Below are 16,302 nucleotides of genomic sequence, written 5' to 3' on the forward strand. Positions count from 1 at the left end.
GAATGTAAATAAAACTAAATCTAACCACTTTTTAGCATTCCTGGCCAATGAAGGAAAAGAAGGAAATAAAGGGGGAAAACACAAGATCTTGAAAAATGAAAAAAAAAAACAAAAACCAACCCCTTCTCCACTCCGCCCTGACTAGTAACATGATCCACCATGCACTAAAGAAATCTCACAAGACTGCATTGATAGGAGAGTGCTTTTGATTCAAGAACCCTGTCAATTAAATGCCAAGAAATAAAAAGATTCAAACTGAGTCCAGATAAAGCTATTATAAGAAATTTTTTTAAAAAGTAAATCTACACATTTCAGCTGAGAAAAATTCTTCCTATAAACCAACAACAAATCAGAAGAAAATTGTAATACAGCACTTTAAAACACATTAAATATTTTCAACAAGCATTTTGGGATATGCAAAAATACCTTCAACAAAAAGATGAAACAAGGGGTGATTAAACTCAAAGAAAAAATCATATCAAATATAAAAACTAATTTATAAGGTACCCAGGGAAGGAAAGATTTGAATAATAATTTAGTAAGGGGAATAAATGCAAGAAAAGAAACAAGAGAAGGAAACTTAAAAAAAGAAAGTAAAAAGGATCTGGATCAAGTGATGATATCGAAAAAGACAGAGATCCAACATACATATATTTGAAGTTTCTGGGGGAAAAATAAAATTACAATCAAAGGAAAACTTTCCAGAAATAAAAAAAGCCTTAAATTATGACACTGAAAGACTTCACCCAAGACCTGGGACAACTGCCCCAGATCAAGCCTGAGACACATCACAGCACAAGGAGTGAATCTAAAGAAAAAACCTTCAGGGCCCCCACATAACAAAACCAAATAAGTGACACAGAGAATTAGATTGTCATCAGACTTAATAAGCAATATACAAAGCAAGGCAACCGTGGAGACGCATTTTCAAGAAACAGGGAAAGAAAAGGGTAAACAAAGGAGTTTATATGCAGCCAAGCTATACTTCAAATATCAAAGTTATAAAAGATTGAATAATAAGAACTTAGAGAATATGGATACAAGTCCCCTTCCTGAAAAATCTACTGGAGGATAAGTTTCATACAATCACGAGAGAACTGGAGAAACTTTGACAACAGACAGTGAGCATTTAATGTATTTAATTACAGATCTTTCTCCCAACCTAGACAATAAGCAACTTGGAGAATCTGTCTAACGCAACTATGTTGAAATACAGTTTATTAATCGGAGTTTACTAAAGCCTTGCAATTTCCAGGGGAAAGCTTGGACAGTAAATTGTGGTTCACTTCCATCAATTTCAACTCTTAGCACATAGCAGCCATCCACCTCCCAACCCCCAGCAACTAGCATGTACTCCTAGATCAGCTTGCACTTAGCTTGTGGGAGCCATGGTGGAGACAAAGACTCTCTCCTACAAATACAGGGGATCTGTATTCTCATCACTAATTGCTGCTTCTGATGCCAGGTGCACACAAAGAGGTGGGCAGCCACTGTTGTTGCACCTCTCCAATTGTTCAAAGCTCCTCTCCCTCCAGCTAAAGTAACTTCCAGCAGATTTAAAGGACCAGCGTCCCTCCCCACCTCACCTCCCATCTTCATTTTACTCTTTTTCCCATTTGAGGAGCCAGACATTAAAAACTAAGACATGCAAAACAACTGCATATACACAGAAAATTCCACAGCAACTGCACATGCCCCCAAAAAGGCTCAGAAAAGGCCCAAAAAGACATTAAAGTTTATACCTCAGGCTCATCCTCAGCACAGATCAAAAAACCAAAACAGCAAACCCTACAGAAGGGAGAGAATATGATTTCCAGAGTTGCCAAATTATTGGTTTCAAATGTCCAGTTTTCAACAAAAAAATCACAAAGCATACAAAGGAATAGCAAAGTATGGCCCATTATTAGGGGTGGGGGGGGGGAGCAAGAGAAAGTGTCCCTGTAAAAGACCTCATGGCAGATCTACTAGACAAAGACTTCAAAAGAACTGTCTTAAAGATGTTCAGAGAACTAAAGGAAGACATAAAGTCAAGAAAACGATGTATGAACAAAGAGAAAAATAAAGACAGAAAACCTAAAAAAATCCAAAGAAATTCTGGAGCTAAGAAGCATAAGTTAAATTGAAAATTCCCTAGAGAGGCTGGCCCCGTGGCCGAGTGGTTAAGTTCGCGCGCTCTGCTGCAGGCGGCCCAGTGTTTTGTTGGTTCGAATCCTGGGTGCAGACATGGCACTGCTCATCCAACCACGCTGAGACAGCATCCCACATGCCACAACTAGAAGGACCCACAAAGAAGAATATACAGCTATGTACCAGGGGGCTTTGGGGAGAAAAAGGAAAAAAATAAAATCTTAAAAAAAAAAAAAAAAGAAAAAAGAAAATTCACTACAGGGATTCAAAGGCAGATGTGAACAGGCAGAAGAAAGAATCAATGGACATGACGATAGGACAAAGGATTTTACGGAGTAGAGGAATGGAAAACAAAACACTGAAAAGAAGTGAACAGAGCCTAAGGAGCCTGTGGGATACCATTAAGAAAACCAACACACACACTGAGAGAGAAAGGGGCAGAGAGAATATTTGAAGAAAAAATGACCAAGAATTTCTCAAATTTGATGAAAGACGTGAATATAGACATCCAAGGAAATCAAAGAACTCCAATTAAGACGAACTCAGAAGACTCACACCAAGAGACTTTCAAAGGCCAAAGACAAAGACAGAATCATGGAAGCAGCAAGAGAGAACTAAATCATCACATACAACGGATCCTCAATAAGACTATATGCAGATTTCCCATGAGAAACTTCACAGGCCAGAAGACATATGTGCCAATACATTCAAAGTGTTAAAAGAAGAAAACTTAAACCAAGAATCCTATATCCAGCAAAATCATCCTTCAAAACTGCTGGAGAGGGGCCAGCCCAGTGGCATAGTGGTTAACTGTGCATGTCATGCTTCGGCAGCCCATGTTTCACCAGTTTGGATGCTGGCTGCAGACATGCCACTGCTTGGCAAGCCATGCTGTGGTAGGCGTCACACATATAAAGTAGAGGAAGATGGGCATGGATGTTGGCTGAGGGCCAGTCTTCCTCAGCAAAAAGAGGAGGATTGGCAGCAGATGTTAGCTTAGGGCTAATCTTCCCCTCCACCCCCCAAGAAAGGAGAAAACTTTGGGGGGGGGGGGAAATGCTGGAGAAATCAAGACATTCCCAGATAAACAAAAGCTGAGGAAATTTACTACCACTAGACCTGCCCCTCAAGAAATGCTCAAAGGAGTCCTGCAGGGTGAAGTGAAGCAGCACTAGACAGCTACAAGAAGCCATGACGAAACAATGGTCTCAATAAAGGTGAGCGCATGAGAAATTACAAAAGCTAGTGATATTTTAAAATTGGTTTGTAACTCCACTTTTTGTTTTCTACATGATTTAAGTAATACATTAAGAAAAATTATTACTATAAAAAGCTAGTGTTTTTATAGCTCTGGTGTGTAACTCCAAATTTTGTTTTCTACATAAAGTAAGGGACAAATGCTTTAAACAGAATTATTACTTTATGCTTTGAGGCCGACAATGTATAATGATGTACTTTTGGGACACGATCAATTAAAAGGGGTGGGGTCAGAGATGTCAAGGAACAATTTTTTGTTATCAAAGTTAAACTGCTATAAATTCAAATTGGAGTGTTATAACTTCAGGATGTGAGACGTAATCCCCACGGTAACCACAAAGAGATTACCTACAGAATATACACAAAAATAAATAAAAGAATTTAAACATTTCACTACAAAAGAATCAGCTAAACAAAAAAGTAAAATAGTAATGCAGGAAATGAGAGGGAAAAAGCTACAAAGCACACAGAAACCAAAGAGCAAAATGACAGAAGTCACCCTTATTGGTAATCACTTTAAATGGAAAGGGATTAAACTCTACAATTTAAAGACAAAGACTGGAAGAACGAATAAAAACACATGAATCACCTATATATTGTGCCTACAGGAATTACTTTAGATCCAAAGACACAGCTATATGGAAAGTAAAATGAAGGATGGAAAAGATATTCCATGCAAACGTAACGAAAAGAGCAGATATAACTACACTAATATCAAACAAAATACACTTTAATCAAAAGAGGTTACAAGACACAAAGTAGGGCGTTATGTATTACTAAAAGGTTCAGTACAGTAAGAAGATAAAATAACTACAAACACTTATGTACCAATTGACAGACCATCAAAATATATGATGCAAAAACTCACAGAATTGAAGAGAGAAACAGACATTTCTACAATAATGGAGACTTGAATAACCCACTCTCAATAATGGCTAGAACAACCAGACACAAGTAAGGAAACAGCTGACTTAAAATAACACAATAAAACAACGAGATCTACAAACAGAGACAACAGTAACAGCACACATTTTTTCAAGTATACCATGGGACATTTTCTAGGACAGACCATATGTCAGGCCACAAATGAAGTCTCAATAGACTTAAAAAGACAGATATCATGCAAAGTATTCTTTTTTTACACTATGAGATGAAGTTAGAAATAGCAGAAGTAAAACTAGAGAATTCACAAATGTACGGAAGTCAAACAACATAATCAAAGGATCAAAGAAGTAGTCACAATGGACATTACAAAATATTTACAGATGAATGAAAATAAAAAGACAACCTAACAAAACTTGAGCGATGCAGTGAAAGTAGTGCTAAGGGGTAAATTTATAGCTATAAAAGCTTACATTAAAAGAAAAGATCTCAGAGAGGCTAGCCCCATGTCCTAGTGGTTAAGTTTGGCATGCTCCATTTCAGCGACCCAGGTTCGGTTACGGGGTGTGGACCTACACCACTCATTGGTGGCCATGTTGTGGCAGCAACCCACACACAAAAGAGAGTGATTAGCACAGTGGTTAGCTCACAGCGAATCTTCCTCAAGCAAAAAAAAGAGGAAGGTTGACAACAGATGTTAGCACAGGGCAAATCTTCCTCAACAACAACAAAAAAGATCTCAAATCAACACTTATCTTTACTACTTAAAGAAGAAAAACTGAACAAACTAAACCCAAAGCTAGCAGAAAGAAGGAAATAATGATTAGAACAGAGATTGATGAAACAGAAAAATAGAGAAAATTAACGAAACCAAAAGTTGGTTCTTTGAACAAATCAACAAAATTAACAAACCTTTATCTAGATGGAATAAAGAAAAATAAAAAGAGGACTCAAAATACTAAAACCTGAAATGAAACTGGGGACATTACTACCAATTCCACAGAAAGACAAAAAAGGAACACTTTTTTTTTTTCTGGAAGACTAGCCCTGAGCTAACATCTGCCAATCCTCCTCTTTTTGCTGAGGAAGACTGGCCTTGAGCTAGCATCTGTGCCCATCTTCCTCTATTTTACATGTGAGATGCCTGCCACAGCATGGCTTGCCAAGTGGTGCAACATCCGCACCAGGATCCAAACTAGTGAACCACGGGCTGCCGAAGCAGAACATGTGCACTTAGTTGCTGAGCCACTGGGCCGGCCCCGAAAAAAAAAAAAAAGAATTCTAAGAGAGTATTATTAACAATTATACCCCAACACATTAGATGACCTAGGTGAAATGGACAAATTTCTGGAAACATAAGACCTAACAAGACTAAATTATGAAGAAATAGAAAACTTAAATAGATCCGCTGCTAGTAAGGAGACTGGATCAGGAATCAAAAATCCCCCAACAAAGAAAAGCCTTGGATTTGATGGCTTCACTAGTAAATTCTGCCAAATAGTTAAGGAATTAATACCAAGCCTTCTCAAAGTTTAACAAAAATGGAAGTCGGGGGGCCGGCCCCATAGCTGAGTGGTTAAGTTCGCGCAGTCCGCTTCGGCGGCCCAGGGTTTCACTGGTTCAAATCCTGGATGCGGACATGGCACTCCTCAGCAAGCCATGGTGAGGTGGCGTCCCACATGCCACAACTAGAAGGACTCACAACTAAAAATATACAACCATGGACCAGGGGACTTTGGGGAGAAAAAAGAAAAATAAAATCTTAAAAAAACAAAACAAAACTCTAGAGATTCCACACACACAAAAACCTGTTAGAAGAAATAAATGAATTCAGCCAAGTTGCAGAATATAAAAATAAGTTGAACTTCTACGCAGTGACAATGAACAACCTGAAAAGGAAATTATGAAACAATTTCATTTACAATAATAAAGTACTTAGGAATTAACCAAGGGGGTTAAAGACTTGTACAATGAAAACTATAAAACACTGCTGAAAGAAATGAAAGGAGACATAAATAAACAGAAACACATGGTCATGTATTAAAAGACTTAAGATGCCAAAACTACTCAAATTGATCTATATTATCTAATGCAATCTCTACCAAACACCCAGTGATGTTTTTTGCAGGAATAGAAAAACCCAGAGGCTGGTCCTGTGGCCAAGTAGTTAAGTTTGCGAGCTCTGCTTCGGTGGCCCAGGGTTTCGGCAGTTCAGATCCTTGGCGCGGACCTAGTGCTGCTCATCAGGCCATGCTGAGGTGGCATCCCACATGCCACAACTGGAAGAACCCACAATTAAAATATACAACTGTGTACTGGCAGGCTTTAGGGAGAAGAAGGAAAAATTTTTAAAAGATCTTTATTTCTCAGACAAGGGAAACAACAGGAAGAATAAACAAATGGGACTTCATCAGACTAAAGAGCTTCTTCAAGGCAAGGGAAAACAGGATTGAAACAAAAAAAACCCCCACTAATTGGGAAAAAATATTTGCAAATCATATATCCGACAAAGGGTTAATCTCCATACTATTTAAAGAACTCACACAACTCAACAACAAAAAAAATCAAACAGGCTGATCAAAAAATGGGCAGGAGACATGAACAGACATTTCTCCAAAGAAGATATATGGATGGCCAATAAGCACATGAAAAGATGTTCATCATCACTGATCATCAGGGAAATGCAAATCAATGTACACTAAGATATCATTTACACCCATTAGAATGGCAAAAATAACCAAAACAAAAAGTGACAAATGTTGGAGAGGTTGTGGAGAGAAAGGATCCCTCATACACTGCTGGTGGGAATGCAAACTGGTGCAGCCACTGTGGAAAACAGTATGGAGACTTCTCAAAAAATTACAAATAGAAATACCATATGACCCAGCCATCCCACTACTGGGTACCTAACCAAAGAGCTTGAAATCAGCAATTCCAAAAGTCCCATGTACCCCAATGTTCACTGCAGCATTATTTACAATAGCCAAGACGTGGAAGCAACCTAAGTGCCCATCAACTGATGATTGGATAAAGAAGATGTGGTGTATATATACATGATAGAACACTACTCAGCCATAAAAAAGGGTAAAATCGTCCTATTTACAACATGGATGGATCTTGAGGGTATTATGTTAAGTGAAATAAGCTAGATAGAGAAAGACAATCTCTGTATGACTCCACTCATATGTTGAAGTTAAACAGGTAGACAGAGAGAACAAATTAGTGGTTACCAAGGGAAAGGGGGGTTGGCACAAAGGGTGAAGTGGTGCACCTACAACATGACGGACAAACAATGATGTACAACTGAAATTTCACAAGGTTGTAAACTATCATAATCCCAATGAAAAGTGAAAAAAAAAAAAGAGAGAGATAGAAAAACCCATCCTAAATTCTTACAAAATCCCAAAGGAGGCCAAATACACAAAACAATCTTGAAAAAGAACAAAACTGGAAGACTCACACTTCCTGATTTCAAAACTTACTGCAAAGCTACAGGAATCAAAACAGTGTGGTACTAACATAAAGAAAGACATATAGACCAATGAAATAGAACAGGAAGCCAAAAAATATCCCTTGCATATATGATCAAATGATTTTTGGCAAGAGTGCCAAGATAATTCAGTGGGGGAAAAGACAGTCTTTTCAAAAAATCATGCTGAGAAAAGTGGATATCCACATGCAATAAGAACAAAGTTGTGGACCTGTACTTAATACCATATACAAAAATTAACATAAAATGGATCAAAGACCTAAAACTATAAAACTCTTACAAGAAAACATAGTACAAAAACTTCACAACACTGGATTTGGCAATGACTTATTGGATATGACACCACAGACACATGCCACAAAAAAAATAGACAATTCAGACTTAAGAAAAATTTTTTAAATTTCTGCATCAAAAGACAGTTACCAACAGATGAAAAAAAGCAACCCATAGAATGGAAAAAACAAGTATATCACATATCTGATAAGATTAATATCCAGAATATACAGAGAACTTCTATAACTCAACAACAAATAATTCGATTCAAAAGTAGGCAAAGTACTTGAATAAACATTTCTACAAAGATGACATATGAATGGCTAATAAGCTCATGAAAACACGCTCTATGTCACTGATGGAAATTGCAAATCAAAACTTCAATGAGATATCACCTCACAGCCATTAGGATGGCTACTATTTAAAAAAAACAGAAAATGGTAAGTGTTGATGAGGATGTGAAAATTTAGAATGCTTGTGTACTATTGCTGGTAATGTAAAATTACATAGGTGCTTTGGAAAACACAGTATGGCAGTTCCTCAAAGAACTAATAAAATTACCATATGATTCAGCAATTCCACTTTTCAGTATATGCCGAAAGAACCCAGGGGTGACAACAGCACCATACAGCATGAGATGCTCCCTTTTTCTCTCCCCTTCGATCCACAACTAGTAAAACATCAGCAACACAACACTGGTTCCTTTGCCCAACACAACAGGACACTGCAGAGATCCACACATTTACACATCTGAAGGTGGGCGGACTGGAACATAGAGGATGGGGGAACTGGGGAAACAGTACAAACCATGCCCACGATCCTCCTTCCCCTGCCATGGCAGCTGAGCTCGCAGCCCCAGGCAACTCTGCAGCAGCAAAGGTGGTACGCGCAACTCTGGCCTCCCTGTCACAGTGACACCAACAGCCACAGGTAACTGGGCGGCAGCAGCAGTGGAGGTTGCAACTCTGGTCCCTCCAGCTATGGTGGCACCCAGAAACCCAAAAAACCTGGACACAGTAGAGATACAAGTGACTCCAGCTTCATACCAATTCTTCCCCTCCCCCCACCGTGGCAGAGGCACCCACCATTCCAGTGTCCCCAGTGGCGATGCTAGTAACTGCAGCAAGGCACTGGCAACCCTGGAGGCACAAGCACAGATAAGGGCACTGGTGACATCTCTTGCAGAGGTGGGGGAGGGTGGAAAGTGCACTCTCAAATACAGCCAGAGGCAGTTCAGGTAAGAAGAGCCAAAACCTTGTGCTATAGAGTTATGTACTGAAAAAGAAAAGAAGGCCTCAAATTACCAATCTATTGAACTGTTAGAATTGAAGTAAACAAAGGTTTACCTAAATAAGAAAGGTGTTTGCTATGTCAAATGCGGTGGCAGAGGAACAACCAGCAAGCACCACAAACAAACCACGGTAATACAGTATCACAAAAAGAAAATGACAATTCTCCAGAAACCAAACTTAAAGTCATGGAAGGCTGGGATTTAACTGATAGAGAATTCAAAATAGCTGTCATGAAAAAACTCACCAAGTTACAAGAAAACTCATAAAGGCAGCACAATGAGCTTAGGAATAAAATTAATGAATAGAAAGAATACTTCACTAAAGAGATTAAAACTCTACCAAATAAACAAAAATTCGGAGTGGGATAACTCAATAAATGAGATGAAGAATGCCTTAGAAAGCACTGGAAATACAGCAGACCATTTAGAAGAGAGAATCAGCAAACTCAAATACAGAAACCTAGAAATCATTCAGGTAGAAGAGGAGAGAGAACTAAGACTTTTGAAAAATGAAGAAACTCTAAGGGAACTATCCTACACCACTGGAAAGGGCAACATATGGATAATGGGTATCCCAGAAGAAGAAAAGAGACGGACAAGGGAAAAGAGAACTTATTTAAAGAGAGATAGTGGAGAACTTCCCAAACCTCGGAATTGAAATGGATATACAAGTCCACAAAAGCAACAGAACATCTAATTATCACACCACAAAAGACCTTCTCCAAGACACATTATATAAAAACTGTAAAATGTCAATGATATCAAAAGAATTTTAAAGGCAGCCAGGGAAACAAAGACAGTAACCTAAAATGGAACTTCCACTGGGCTATCAGCAGATTTCTTAGCAGAAACTCTACAGGCCAGGACAGACTGGAATGACATACTGAAAGAAAAAAACTGCCAGCAAAGAATACTCTATCCAGCAAAGTTATCTTTCAAGATATAAAGGAGAAATAAAGGCTTTCATATGCAAACAAAAGCTGAGGGAGTTCAACACAACTAGATCTGCCTTACAAGAACTCCTGAAAAGAGCTCTCCTACTAGAAACACAAAGGGAAAAGTACACAAAATTTTGAGTAAGGTGATAAATAGACAGAATCAGAAAAATTGCAATTCTATATCAGAACAGGTTGTTAAACAATTATAGCATAAAGGTTAAAGGGGGGGAAAGCATTAAAAATAACTACAGCTACTTCAACATGGTATTGAAGTCAAAACACAAAAAGGGATAAATTGTGACAACAAAAACGTAAAAAGGGAAGGGAAAAAGGATGGAACCTGTATAAGCAAATGGAGATGAGATGCTATGAGCAGAAAAAGGACTATTTTATCTAAGACGTTTTATATAAACCTCGTGGTAATCACAAAACAAATATCTAGAGCAGAAACAAAACATAAAAAAAAGGAAACTAAGAAAAACATCATAGACAACTAAACTGAAATGGCAGACAGAAACACAAGGAAAAAGAAACAATGGAGAGACAGAACAACCAACAAACAAAAAAGATAAAATGGCAGGAGGAGGTCCTCATATATCAACAATCACCCTAATGTAAATGGACTGAATTCACCAATCAAGAGACACAAAGTGACCGGATGGATTATAAAACAAGACCCAACTATATGCTGCCTCCAGGAGATTCATGTCAGCTCTAAAGATAAACACAAGATCAAAGTCAAGGGGTAGAAGATGATACCCCAAGAAAATGGCAGCCAAAAGAGAGCAGGTGTAACCATACTCATCAGACAAAATAGACTTAAAGCCAAAAAACAGTACAAAGAGACAAAGATAAAAGTTATATAAGAATAAAGGAGACAATCTATCAAGACATAACATTTATTAATATATATGGACCTAACATAGGAGCACTAAAATATATACAGCAATTATTAACAGACCTAAAGGGAGAAATTGACAGCAATACAATAAAAGTATGGGACTTTAACATCTATTTATGTCAATGGATAGATCGTTCAGAAAGAAAGTCAACATTAGCCTTAAATGAAATGGTAGACCAGATGGAATTAACAGATATATATAGAATATTCCATCCAAAAGCAGAATAATTTCTTCTAAAGTGCACATGGAACATTCTCAAAGATAGACCATACGATGAGACACAAAACAAGTTTCAATAAATTTAAGAAAAGTGAAATCATATCAAGCATCTTTTCCAACCACAATAGTATGAAACTAGAAATCAACTACAAGAAGAAAGCTGGAAAAATCACAACTATGTGGAGTCTAAACAACGTGCTACTTAACAATTACTGGGTTACCAAAGAAATCAAAGGAGAAATCAAACATTACCTGAAAACAAATGAAAATGGAAATATGACATACCAAAATCTATGAGATGCAGCAAAAGCAGTAATAACAAGAAAATTTAGAGCAATACAGGCCTATCTCAAAAAACAAGAAAAATCTCAAGCAATCTAACATTACACCTAGAGGAACTAGAAAAAAGGAACAAATGAAGCCCAAAGTCAGCAGAAGGAAGGAAATAATAAAAATCAGAGTGAAAATAAATGAAATAGAGACTAAAAAGACAACAGAGAAGATCACTGTAACTAAGAGGTGGTTCTTTGAAAAGATAAACAGAATTGACAAAATCTTTTTTTTTTTTTTGAGGAAGATTAGCCCTGAGCTAACTACTGCCAATCCTTCTCTTTTTACTGAGGAAGACTGGCCCTGAGCTAACATCTGTGCCCATCTTCGTCTACTTTATACATGGGACCCTACCACAGCATGTCTTTTGTCAAGTGGTGCCATGTCTGCACCCAGGATAGGAACCGGTGAACCCTGGGACACAGAGAAGCAGAACGTGTGAACTTGACCACTGCATTACCAGGCTGGCCCCTAGAATTGACAAATCTTTAGCTAGACTCACTAAGAAAAAAAGGGAGAAGGTTCAAATAAAATCAGAAATGAAAAGGAGAAGTTACAACGGAGAAAAGAAAGTCTTTTCGACAAATGGTGCTGGGAAAACTGGAAAGCCATATGTAAAAGAATGAATCTTCTTTTTCACCATTCACAAAAATAAACTCAAAATGGATCAAAGACCTAAAGGTAAGACCTGAAACCATAAGGCTTCTAAAAGAAAATATAGGCAGTACACTCTTTGAGATCAGTAATAAAAGGATCTTTTTGGACACCATGTCTTCTCACAGAAGGGAAACAAGGTAAGACTAAACAAGTTGGACTTCATCAGACTAAAGAGCTTCTTCAAGAAAAGGGAAAAAAGGGTTGAAACAAAAAAACAACCCACTGATTGGGAAAAGATATTTGCAAATCATATATCCGACAAAGGATTAATCTCCATCATATGTAAGGAACTCAAACAACTCAACAACAAAAAAAATCAAACAAGCTGATCAAAAAATGGGCAGGAGACATGAACAGACATTTCTCCAAAGAAGATATATGGATGGCCAATAAGCACATAAAAAGATGCTCATCATCACTGATCATCAGGGAAATGCAAATGAAATGTACACTAAGATATCATCTTACACCCATTAGAATGGCAAAAATAACCAAAACAAAAAGTGACAAATGTTGGAGAAGTTGTGGAGAAAAAGGATCCCTCATACGCTGCTGGTGGGAATGCAAACTGGTGCAGCCATTATGGAAAACAGTATGGAGATTTCTCAAAAAATTAAAAACAGAGATACCATATGACCCAGCCATCCCACTACTGGGTACCTAACCAAAGAGCTTGTAATCAGCAATTCCAAAAGTCCCAAGTACCCCAATGTTCATCACAGCATTATTTACACTAGCCAAGACGTGGAAGCAACCTAAGCACCCATCAGATAACTGGATAAAGAAGATATGGTATATATATACAATGGACTACTACTCAGCCATAAAAAAGAATAAAATCGTCCTATTCACAACATGGATGGACCCTGAGGGAATTACGTTAAGTGAAATAAACCAGACAGAGAGACAATCTCTGTATGACTTCATTCACATGTGGAAGTTAAACATGTAAACAAAGAGAACAGATTAGTGGCTACCAGGGGAAATGGGGGTTGAGGGGTGGGCACAAATGGTGAAGCGGTCCACCTACAACATGACTGACAAAGAATGTACAACTGAAATTTCACAAGGTTGTAACCTATCATAAACTCAATAAAAATTAAAAATCATATGATCATCTCAATAGATGCAGAAAAAGCATTTAACAAGGCTCAACATCTATGTATGACTAAAAAAGAAGGAATGTATCTAAACATAATAAAGGTCTTATATGACAAACCCATAGCTTGCTTCATACACAGCAGTGAAACACTGAAGGTTATCCTTCCAAGATCAAGAACAAGACAAAGATGTCCTCTTTTGCCACTCTTAGTCAACATAGTATTAGAAGTCCCAGCCAGAGCAATTTGGCAAAAAAAAGGAATAAACGTCATCCAAATTGTAAAGGAAGGAAAATTGTCTCTATTTGTGGATGACATGATTTTATATATAGAAAATCCAAAAAAAATCCACCAAAAAACTTTTATAATAAATACAGTAAAGTTGCAGGGTACAAAGTCAATACACAAAAATCAGCTGCATTTCTATACACTAATAACGAACTAGCAGAAAGAGAAGTCGAGAATAAAATCCCATTTACAATTGCAGCAAAAAGAATAAAACATCTAGCAAGAAACTCAGCCACACTGAAAACTAATATGACAATAAAAATATAAGACATTATTGAAAGAAACTGAAGAAGACATAAACAAATGGAAAGACATTCCACGCTCAAGGATTGGAAGAATAAACATAGTTAAAATGTCCATACTTCCTAAAGCAATCTACAGATTCAATGCAATCCCAGTCAGAATCCCAGTAACATTCTTCACACAAATAGAACAAAGAATTCTAAAATTTATATGGAATGAAAAAGGACCCTGACTAGCTTAAGTAATCCGAAGAAAAAAGAATAATGCTGGAGGCATCACAATCCTGGACTTCAAAATATACTACAAAGCTACAGCAATTAAAACAGCATGGTACTGGTACAAAAACAGACACACAGATCAATGGAACAGAATCAAGAGCCCAGAAATAAAACCACACATCTATGGACAGCAAATCTCAGACAAATGAGCCAAGAACATACAATGGAGAAAGGAATGTCTCTTCAATAAATGTTGTTGGGAAAACTGGACAGCCACATGCAAAAGAATGAAAGTAGACCATTATCTTACACCATACACAAAAATTAACTCAAAATGGATCAAAGACTTGAATGTAAGACCTGAAACCATAAAACTCCTAGAAGAAAATACAGGTAGTACACTCTTTGCCATTGGTCTCAGTAGCATCTTTTCAAATACCATGTCTACTCAGGCAAGGGGAACGAGAGAAAAAATAAACAAATAGAACTACATCAGACTAAAAAGCTTCTATGAGACAAAGGAAATCATGAACAAAAAGAAAAGACAAGCCACCAACTGGGAGAAAATATTTACAAATCATATATCTAAGAAGGGGTTAATCTCCAAAATATATAAAGAACTCATACACCTCAACAACAAAAAGAGAAACAACCCAATCAAAAAATAGGGAGAGGACATGAAGGGACATGTTTTGAAAGAAGATATACAGATGGCCAACAGGCACATGAAAAGATGTTCAACATCACTAATTATTAGGGAACTGCAAATCAAAACTACAATGAGATATTAATGTTACACCAGTCAGAACGGCTATAATTAAGAAGATAAAAATTAACAAATGTTGGAGGGGCTGGCCCCATGGCCGAGTGGTTAAGCTTGTGCACCCCACTGCAGGCAGCCCAGTGTTTCGTTGGTTTGAATCCTGGGTGCGGACATGGCACTGCTCATCAAACCATGCTGAGGCAGCGTCCCATGTGCCACAACTAGAAGGACCCACAACAAAGAATACACAACTATGTACCGGGGAGCTTTGGGGAGAAAAAGGAAAAAAATAAAATCTTTAATAAAAAAAAATTAACAAATGTTGGAAAGAATGTGGAGAAAAGGGAACCCTCATACACAGCTGGTGGGAAGGCAAACTGATGCAGCCACTACATAAAACAATATGGAGATCTCTGAGAAAATTAAAAATAGAAATGCCATACAATCCAGCTATCCCACTACTGGGTATTTATCCAAAGAACTTGAAATCAACAATTCAAAGATACTTATGCAACCCTATGCTCACTGCATTATTCAGAATAGCCAAGATGTGGGAGCAACCCAAGCGCCCACCAATAGATGAATGGATAAAGATGTGGTATATATGTACAATGGAATACTACTCAGCCATAAAAAAGACAAAATTGTCCCATTTGCAACAACATGGATGGACCTTGAGGGTATTAAGTTAAGCCAAATAAGCCAGACAGAGAAAGACAAACACCATATGATTTCACTTATATGTGGAAGAAAAACAAACACATGGATAAAGAGAACAGATTAGCAGTTACCAGAGGGGAAAGGGGAAGGGGGAGGCAGGTGAAAGGGGTAAAAGGGCACATATGTATTTTGACCACTAAAAACTAGACTATTGGTGGTGAGCATGGTGTAGTCTATATGGAAACTGATATATAATAATGAACACCTAAAAACTACACAACGTTATAATCCGTTATGATTTCAATAAAATAACTTTTTAAAAAAGAGATTGGTTCAGGTAAGAATCGTCAATGGATGCTAAATCTAGATCAGAAAGTTTGACGAGGACCAGGATATGTGCATAATCTTCAATTATCTTATATACTGCTTATTAGGTGCAAGGGAAAAATATCATCTATATAGTATAGAAACAATACAATACTATATAGATCACACTTTATCTCTATCTGGATATTTTATCTAGTATCAGAACACCACTGTGACCACGTGATGAATAGCGACATGGCTAATGAGGGCGACCATATGCTGCAGAATGTGATCTTAAGGAGGACACAACATCCTTTATATGTTATTCCAGTCAGAGATGAAGAACCTACATGTAATC

General features: G+C 37.5%; 1 protein-coding gene across 1 annotated transcript in view; it reads right to left on the reverse strand.

Annotated features, from left to right (window-relative positions):
• The window catches only part of ZYG11A (zyg-11 family member A, cell cycle regulator), a 74,445-nt gene that overhangs the window by 22,748 nt on the left and 35,395 nt on the right, over positions 1-16,302 (reverse strand). The window lies entirely within an intron of this gene.

Source organism: Equus asinus, chromosome 5 (assembly GCF_041296235.1).
Source record: "Equus asinus isolate D_3611 breed Donkey chromosome 5, EquAss-T2T_v2, whole genome shotgun sequence".
NCBI lineage: Eukaryota > Metazoa > Chordata > Mammalia > Perissodactyla > Equidae > Equus > Equus asinus.